Source organism: Amblyomma mixtum, chromosome 1, assembly GCF_055824585.1.
Source record: "Amblyomma mixtum isolate Tamu chromosome 1, ASM5582458v1, whole genome shotgun sequence".
In the NCBI taxonomy this organism is placed as follows: domain Eukaryota; kingdom Metazoa; phylum Arthropoda; class Arachnida; order Ixodida; family Ixodidae; genus Amblyomma; species Amblyomma mixtum.
The window spans coordinates 201,251,968-201,261,477 of record NC_143012.1 but is presented as its reverse complement, the minus strand read 5'-3'; the positions used below and the strand labels follow the sequence as shown (position 1 = coordinate 201,261,477).

The 9,510-nt window shown below is 46.8% G+C and overlaps 1 long non-coding RNA gene across 1 annotated transcript; it reads right to left on the bottom strand.

The window, feature by feature from the left end:
• Positions 1-7,975: 7,975 nt before the first annotated feature.
• On the bottom strand, positions 7,976-8,785 carry LOC149370543 (uncharacterized). Its single transcript, XR_016291444.1, has 2 exons — positions 8,216-8,785; positions 7,976-8,108 (listed from the first exon to the last, which is right to left on the bottom strand). It is a non-coding gene; the product is annotated as an uncharacterized LOC149370543 (long non-coding RNA).
• Between the last annotated feature and the right edge of the window lie 725 nt (positions 8,786-9,510).

Below are 9,510 nucleotides of genomic sequence, written 5' to 3'. Positions count from 1 at the left end.
TTTAAATCGCTGAAAGGAAGACGTAGATTGGACTGGCGACCAGTGGAAAAAACGCAATAGGTCAGACGAATCCCAGTCTGCACGGTTTGGGCGCCGTGAATTCATAATGCTAATCGCCCCAAACAGAGTGGATATGATCTTTATCATGAGCTCCCGGAGTGACAATTGTATCAGTACAGTTTATGGCTGCCTTTCCGCTCGTGGACTTGGTGCTTTTCAAGGTATTACACAGATCAAATGTAGCTTAATACGCTTCGAAAATGCGTGCAACACGACAGAGACGCGAATAGACGCGATATCGCACGTTTTTTATGTCCACCGGGCTAAGTGCTTTCACAGATTTCATAAAAAATAGTACACTAGGAATTATTTAGAAGGGTATGCTTCCATAGGCGCGCTGTAATGCCAGCTGTGGATAGGTGTTTGATCTGGACGATGACGCGAATGACATTTCAAAAATTATGAAAAATAAATTTTAAACTATGAGGGTGCACCGCATGGAATGACAGAGCTAGTCTCCAATAGGACTCTTTGGTGGGAGGAAAAGATCAACACAGCGCCAACTATAAATTGCAGTAGCTGCTGCACGAATAAAGAAACATAGACCAAAGGGCCTTTTCCTGCTGGTTGCACTGCATGTCACGTCGTTGTGAGCAGTAAAAGAACCGAAAGGACTTTGTAACGATGTATTGATGTATTAACAGTTTCTAGACGCAGCTGTTTTACTCGGTGCCTTTTTTATAACAAACATATAACTTAGGCCTTCGAGCCTCTCTAGAAGAAATTTGTCAATAAATTTGTTCCAAGAGCAATAGGCGCATAATATTTTGACAAAAGTGCGTTATTTTCTTTGGGTAAAACTGACGCTCAAGTAGAATAGCAGTAAAGCGTACGACATGAAAAACTAAAAAGTCCCATCTTTTTTTTTTCATTCGAATATAAGCAAAAAACTGCAGAGACCATTATAATAGGCAGGGAAACTGCAGATTATATATAATTGAAAGCGTACGAAACATTGTTTCATAATTATTGCACAGGGAGTCTTCGCAAGCACTGCTCCCTGAGGCGAGTAAAACTGCTGTAAACCAGATGACCTCGTAGGAAGCAAAAAAAAAAAAAAAATTTAGGCAGTTGCTTAGCTCTGGTTAAGCCTGGATATACAAGCGAAAAGCTGCAGTTGTGCTTGGTTTGACGTCATGGCTGTCGCAGTTGGCGCACAATGCACTGGGAGCACCACGATAACGGTTGAGGCGTTCGGCCATCCACACACTTCCTGTACGGAGGCGGAGAAGGAGTCGCGCCTGTAGTGAATACGGTGCTGTCTTAGAAGATTGCTTTAGATACATGTATTGTGGTGTCCATTCCTTTCGGGTGTACATCAAGATATGAGAGACAGGCATTTCCTTTCCTTAAAAGCAATTTTCATTTCATTTAATTTTCTTTACGGCCCTTAAGGCACGGTTCGTCTATCCACCGAGATATGAGAGAGACAGGCGTCGTTTCCTTTCCTTAAAACCAATTTTCTTTTAATTTTCCTTCCCTTACGGCGGGGTTCGGGTGTCCACCGAAATATGAGAGTTTCCTGGCGCACTGTTTGTCTTTTATTTATTTTTTTTATTTGTGCCGCGTGTGACGTCACTCGGTTTCGCGCATGCGCAGCTGTGGCAAATCTTGGCTCCGATGGCTCACGCGAAGCGCGGTCGTAGTGCGGGTGGTGAAGCTTGTCGCTTCAAAACGGCTTCTTGATGCGCCGCGCTCTTGTAAAGGTCATTTGCTTCGCGAAAGAGCAAGCCTTGCCGCAGCAGCGAAAACAGGGTATCGTTTCTGGGCTTCTTTGGCCCGCGCGGCACAATTATGTCAGCAGCTTAGCGGGTGTTTTTCGGCACGTCACGTGGTGTACAGCACTTCCGCTCGCAGCAGGATGTTCGGAACACAAAGCGAGTGCTTGAGTCATTCTTAGGAAAGCCGGCACGCAAGACGTAACAAGCACATTTGAAAGTGTCGTTATAAGCCACAGGTGTTATTACCGCGGCCCGTTAAAGCAGTGACGCTCTGTGCATACCGCGAGGTGCAGGAACGCTGGGTTGAAGATCCTGGCTTTCGTACCGGCCCGTGCCCACCAGCCAGCGAAAGTCTCCATTGAAGTCATTGATGAAACCACATATGCCATCGGTGAAACCACACTCTGCCGGGTGAGCGCAGGGGCCGTCCACAAGAGTGATGTCGTCCAAGTTGGTAGCAGGCGCTCGGCTGTCCAGAAAAGTTGCTCGGAAAACGACCTGTAATTTTATTGATGTATCAGAGGAGAGAGTTTCAGAAGAAACGGAATAGAGTGGTATGAAGAAACACAAGTCACAGTTGTGCTACACAGGAAGAATCTTTCAAAAACGGCAGCCTGGCCCTAAATAGTGTGTTTTAAGAAAAAAAATGACTGATCCAGAAATATGTGATGATGGTGCCATTTATATAAACAATGAATTCTCAATGCCGCGACAGGCCCAGAAAGTAGTCAGCTGGAGAAAGCAAGGATGTAATATGCACTGCAAATATGCATGCCAACTTTCGGTTATTCCTTTTAAGTATAAGCGGAATAACTTCTATGATGTCCTTGAATGGAGGGTGTGTCGAAAAACTAAGGAACAGTTGTACATTGTAGAAGAGTGACCAGAGTATGCTAGGCGCCTTGAACTCTGTCGGCTGAATTCCGTTTTATTCAGTTCAAGCCAGACTCCTGCTCTTAGTGGGAGTGGGCGCTGAATGGGTATTATGCACCTCGGTGCGAATTGAAAGACGTATCTGCACTCTTCGCAAGGTACACTATACTGCCCCTTGGAATGAATGTGGAGTCCATGTTCCCTCCTTCAGCAAACCCTCTGCGGGATCCATCTCGATGGGATAACTACATATGAATTTGAAACCGAACACCGCCGTTCAGTGGCCAGTCGATTCCACAGAGCATTGGAACGCTTTTCAGTCTTCGTTTCTCTTTTTATAGAGGTTCTTGACTTCCCGGATTACCGCGTCCGTCGCCGAACGGAAAAATGAATATAAGTTCCAGCAAGATGGGCCTATGCTACCGAATGATGAACAGAAATAATTACCCTCTTCCCACGAAGCATGTATATATACACACACACACACACACACACACACACACACACACACACACACACACACGCACGCACGCACGCACGCACGCACGCACGCACGCACGCACGCAAGCACGCACGCACGCACGCACGCACGCGCACACACACACACACACACACACACACACACACACACACACACACACACACACACACACACACACACACACACACACACACACACACACACACACACACACACACACACACACACACGCACGCACACGCACACACGTGTGTGTGCGTGTGTGTCGGGAACCAATGTCGGGAATTCTTATCTATAATAGTGTATTCTTTTCGCCCCTCCTGCTAGAGCCCACTTACAGCCTGTAGAATTTGCTAAATAAAAGAAATAACATAAAAATTTACTTTGTGGTCCTGACGAGGGCCTCCATAATTATTGCTCTAATATTACATGAAATTGCTTATCAAGCAGCAGGTGAACAATGAACATCACTCGCGCCAAAAGAAATGTTCATACACATGAATAGACTTCCGGATAGGAGGTCGCGTGCATATGTAGGATGGCGACCTTTTGCAATGAATGACACATCGAAGATACAGTTCGAAAGAGGCGAAGCTTTATGTTTTTCATGCATTGTTCCTTTTCTATATCGTCAGTTTCTTCCTGCGATATGATTATTCTTTGCTGTTATTTCCACTGCGGACGTTTGCGGGGATAAGCATTTACTGTAGGCGTCTCACGCAACGATAGGCCCGTGAAGCGAGATGCGTCTACATTCGCCCACGTCACAATGCTGGCCTGCGGCAAATACATGTATTTCAAGAGGAAAGGAGCAGCCTTGTTCGTACTCTCTAATACAGAGAGCTGAGCTGTACCCTTAGGGAAAGGAGGCAAGAGAATGTAAAGTGAAGCACAAAAATTCGCGCTGTTAATGAGGGATTGAGATCAAGTTTGGCCACCTGCGCTGTATAACTGAACTCCTTAGTCGCGGTGGCGTGCTGTTTAAGGGGTTAATATAATCAGGTCGAGAATGCCGGTGCAATCAAGGCCACGGCGGCCGTGTTTTGATGAAGGCGAAAAGCAAAAGGTGCTGGCGAGTAGTGTGATGTGGGTCCACAGTGAAGAACCCCTGGTGGTCGAAATTAATCGGGAGCTCTCCACAATGGAGCCTCTTCCTCGACTTTTTCTTTCACCCCTTCATTCTCCCCTTACTCACGGCGTGGTTGTGGAGTACGCCGAAATGTGAGGCTTTTATTGTCTCTTCCCTTTCGTGAAAACCAATTTTGCGGGGACTGATATATGATGCAGAAAGGGCTTTCTTGCAAGCTAACTAGAAATGAATTCTACAGTGCGTCAGCATTCGACCGTGCGACCCCATGTCAACATGCGAATGCCCCGGCGCCAGCTCGAGGTGCTTCTATATTTTGAAGCATACAGTATTCAGCTTAATGAGCAAGAAAAAAACAGATGATTCTCTCGCTTCTACGCAGTTAGTTGTTCTTTCCCATTACTGAGAGGACTACACTTTGAACGCTGCTTAAACGAGGTGTCAGCTTGCCTTCCAGACCGAGTCAATAAGCTTGCACCTTAGAGAGTGTCTTAGCGAGAAAACTCTTTGTTACAAAAATAATTTCGGTTTAATACGGGCTGTTTCGTACTTCTAGCGATCTTTTTTTCTACATTGATTCATATATTCATATTAAGGAAAGCAGCGCGGTAAGCGCTTGTTTGGAATGACTTTATTGGTACGTCCCACTGACACAGTCCGGACCTAAAAACCTGAGCGTAGCCGAGCCTTACCGAGTTCCACTTTTAGCAACATATCATTTTCCCTATTTCCGTTAGCCTTCTGCAAATAGCAGGTGGTCACAGTGTTTGGAATAAAAATCACAGAGGTATTGGCACTGGTCCTGCACTGGAAGTTGTGCTGAAAAAAAAAAACTATGCAGAAGTAGAAGTTAGGAAGCGCTTTGAACCTAGTACTGGATGTGCCACAGGAGATGTCATTGAAATCTAGATGATTATGGGCACAAAACTAGCTAAGCTGAGCATGGTGGGTCTATCGTTAAGAAACACTGTATCCCACCTGGAAGTATTTCTGTTCCATGATCTGCACTTGTCCAAGGGTCCAGTGCTCACCTGCGAGGGCTGTTCCCCTCCAGATAACCTCGCTTGCGCCCTCAATCCGCAGTTCTACCTGGATTGAGACCAGAAAACATGCACTGAAAGCAGCGCTCAAAATACGGTGCCCAAGACGTGCAGCAAATATTATGAAGTGAGCCTCTTCCTTACATGACCACCGCCGCCTACTGCTGATTTTTTTCCCGTTTGAAGCTGCTGGGGATTGCAACCACATGCCTGCTGGAAGATAAGATATCAAAGTTCTTCTCATAGTTATTTTTCATTTCAAGTTTTTTTTTCGAAAAGTGTAGCTGCAGTCGCCCCTTTCTTCCTCAAGGCGAGAATTCCTTATAGCAAAGCCAACTTTGCAGCCCAGGGATTCAGACTTGACCGGAGTGTGTAATAGTGTGTAATATTGATTAAGAAAGGTCATGCCAGCTGTAGACGGCACGTGTCTCGGTGCCCCGTCATTTGTGCAATGTCTTGCGAACAATGTCTCCCAAATTCTATAAAGCAGCAAGCTCTGTGTGGGCTACCAGCCTACTTTGGAGCTATCGGTAGAGAGCTCTAAGACTGCCTTACAAGAAGAGCATTTTACACACTATCTGCGTTTTGGGAGAGCACGATTAAACGAAGCACTTCCAAATCTAGAATAGGTGCAGCCTGGACAATGCAAGCGAAACTTACATTTTTGCCTACCAAAGAGGTGTGTGCGCGCGAGTGCACCTCAGAAGTCATTTTTACTTGCTGGCAATTATGATTGAAGGCGGAGAATTAAACCAAGTCAAGGTTTCGCACGAACATACCGCAGTAAGGCCCGTCAATGCTGCCTTTACTTCGTAATATTTAATGGTCAAAATAATGCAGCATGTGGCAGCGATGAGCTGCCACGGCCTGGCGGAGAATGAATTTTGGAAAGTCCATTATTTGATTTCTATATTTAAGAAAAAAAATTGGATATACATATTCGAAACATCGTGATGCGTAATTCTAGTTTACAGGCAGTGTCGTAACTTGCTGAGAGAACCGTAACTGGCTCAGCTACTTGTCTACAATTGTGAAATCCAAATTAAATGTAAACACTAGTGTTTTACATAATTTTTGCTTTTGCTTAAAATATTTTTTTCAATAAAAAGGACACAGATTCTTCCTCCAAACATTAACGTACGATCACATGACCTAGATTTCAGTTCACGTTCTGTCGGGTCATCATGTTCAAGAACAAAACGCAATTTGCAGAATCCATATCCTACTTCGACCGCTGAAAGTTCTTACAGCCATCTGTGTTTCACGCCGCTATAAAAAAATTAAAAGGCAGCCATACGAGTTGATGCGAAAAATTTACGTTAGCAGTATTAGTTGAATACTTGTCCATTACATTGATGGCTTTCCGATTGCTGCTTTAAATTCGCCTTCTCTGTTGCTCCTGCTGAGTGGTGTTTGTGGAGGCTGTAGTTGGGTGCACCCGAAGGAGGCACATCCAGAGGGGGGTGTTTCAGACGAGACACCTTCAGGGTCCAGAGGCACCCGGAATGAGGCTAACGGAAGTGTGCAGAAAGAGAGAGAGAGAGAGCAAGTGTTTGGTGAAAGAAGAAATATGAAAGATGTGCGTGGACATAATCTGGAATGTGGAGGTTGGTGTAGACTGGTAGGATAGAGTAACACTTTTGAAGGCGGGTGCCCGGATGTGTACCGAGAGTAGGATGCACTGGAGGAGGTATCTTTTGTGTGCAGAGGCGTCGGGAGTATAGAGGTTTCGCTCGACATAAAGCGGATTTTCGCCTGAAAAAGGACTATACTGCTAAGGCCGTAAAACGCTTAGCTTCAGGAGACTGAGTGAAATTTGATGTCAGCGCCCTGTCATTATCTTCAATAGTCCTTTTTCTTATCCTTGACAGGGATATTTCATCCCGCCATTATCCATCCCCTCTCCACGGCCGCTCGATCTCCCTCTGTTGGGAGCGGCCTGCCGAGTGCGCCTCGCGGCCTGTGATGGCGGAAGTACCAACTTGCGCCGCCGCGGCGGCCGTGGCGCTGACTATCGGTGAAGGAGTAGAAGCGCTGGCGGGGCGGTGTGCGCATTTGTAACGGAATCGTTGCCTGCAGTTTTGCGGTGTATGCACTGCACCTCGCATAATGCACTGGGCCTCGGAGCCCTGTAAGTTAGGGCTCCGAAATTTAATAAAAATTATATTTCGATTTACTGGTTTTTTATCCTGTAGTATTCATAATGGTATAAAGTAGCCCTACTGAAAAATCCGGTATGAATTTTAAACCGGAACCGCATACCGGGTTATTGTACATGATTTGCGATACCGGATTACTGGAATATCCTGTATAAAACAGGACAGTCCTGTATAATACAGGACTCTCCTGTTTTGTACAGGATACTCCAGTATCGCAAATCCTGTACAATAACCCGGTATGCGGTTCCGGTTTAAAATTCATACCGGAATACAGGACAGTCCTGTATTAAACAGGCTAGGCCCGTATTATACAGGAGGGCCCTGTATCACAGGACAAAGGCAGAATAAAATGCTTCAAATATATCCCACTTGGACTAAATCTGCCCAAAAACTGGGGCCATAAGTGTACATGCCAAATGCTGAAATATACAGAGCCTCAGAAACTGGTAATCTGCGATTATCAGCAACTCGCATTGCAGTCGATGTGCCATTGTGTTATTTGCTCCCACCTTTTACCAAAGTATTGGTAGCTTGGTGAGTATTATAAGGCATCAAAAACTCCAAAAGATGTTTATTTTTTCCGCATGTCTTGAACCAGCTCACTAAGGTAATAATTTAACTCTTTGCGACGATCTACCGGCGCTGGGGTCTCTACAGGGTGCTGGCCAATGAAGTAGTCAAAAGCACCTGCAGAAAAGAAAATATGATTGGTAGTACATAATGCCCCCAGCTTATCATTTAATTGCGCACTGACACACAACATAATGCATTGAGCACTGTGACATGCAACTTACGGCCAATGGCTTGTAGCTTTTCAGGGGTCATTGGCTTTCTGCCCACTGTGGAGGCTTCTGACTTCAGGTTCCGATGGCAAGCTTGCCCTGTAACGCCCCTTTCCAGGAGTTGTGGAGTCGTCCAAAGGCTGCGTCTTTACAGAAACGCGAATCTTTGGGAGCCACCATAACTGCTGCGCACGTTGCCGAAGGAATAAAAATTCCATTCCCGAGGTGGACCTGTATGCAATAACAAATGCATACCCCAGTAGCACAAACGGGGCTCTGAATTGCGGGCCCCCGTGGGCCCAGACAAGCCACAGACAAGCCAGGCGTCTCAAGACGCCAGGCCCTGAGCATTGGCAATGCTCAGTATCGTGAATGCACCTCACGCCTTCCATATTTGAATCAATAATGTATTGCAAATCTGCGTCGTAACATTGTTGGTGTGTAAACAGGTTGCTCAGACGATTGCGATGCTTGCGTGGTCATCCTCCATTATTTACGGCACATACCGCAGCATTGATGCGATGCGTGATGTTTGTTCAAGGTCTTGAGCCGCTCCCCCTCAGGACGCTTATCAATGATTGCTCTCGCACGTTGTGGGGTTTAAAATGGTGGGGATAAATACGTATTCCCCGCTTAAGCGCGGCTGACACAGTTCAAAACCGCGCTTACCCCACCCCGTGGTCGCGTACGCTACTGAGCGCACGCCGACCACGGCGGGCCTTGCTCTGCGGGAACAAAGGAACGACACACTGGCTGACACAAACAAGGCATTTATTGCTATAACAACAATAACGCCAGCTAGCAACAAAATACACTGAGGAATCTAGGATGTCCGACTCACCAGCACGGCTACGAGCGAACGTCCGCCCACGGTAGGGCAAAGGGATAAACTCCGAGGCCCGACGGAACGAGCTGAGGGGAAGAAGTTTCCACACGAGGACGCCCGCGGCCAAGAGCGGAGCTTTGCGCGTGAACGTCCACACGCTATCCTGTCCCGGGGAGAAGAGAGCCAGCTATCCCCCGCGCGCGCGCAGCAAAACGCCATCCGTGGCGCTGGTGTCGCTACGACGCGAGCGCCCTCCCCTGTTAGTTAAAGTAACCAAAACAGAAGAGCGCGTTTCGGAGGAGCTAACAACAGTGGGGTGTGCAATGCGGGAAAGCGAACGCAGGGGACGAAGGCGTCCCCACATCCCCCCAACCTTAAATAGACCCACGCGCCTGCAAGTTACATGCTATGGAGGAGTCTCCTGGTCTTCATGCACTTGAGGCAGGTCGTGCAGCGGAGGTCACGCCGACAGGGTGCACGC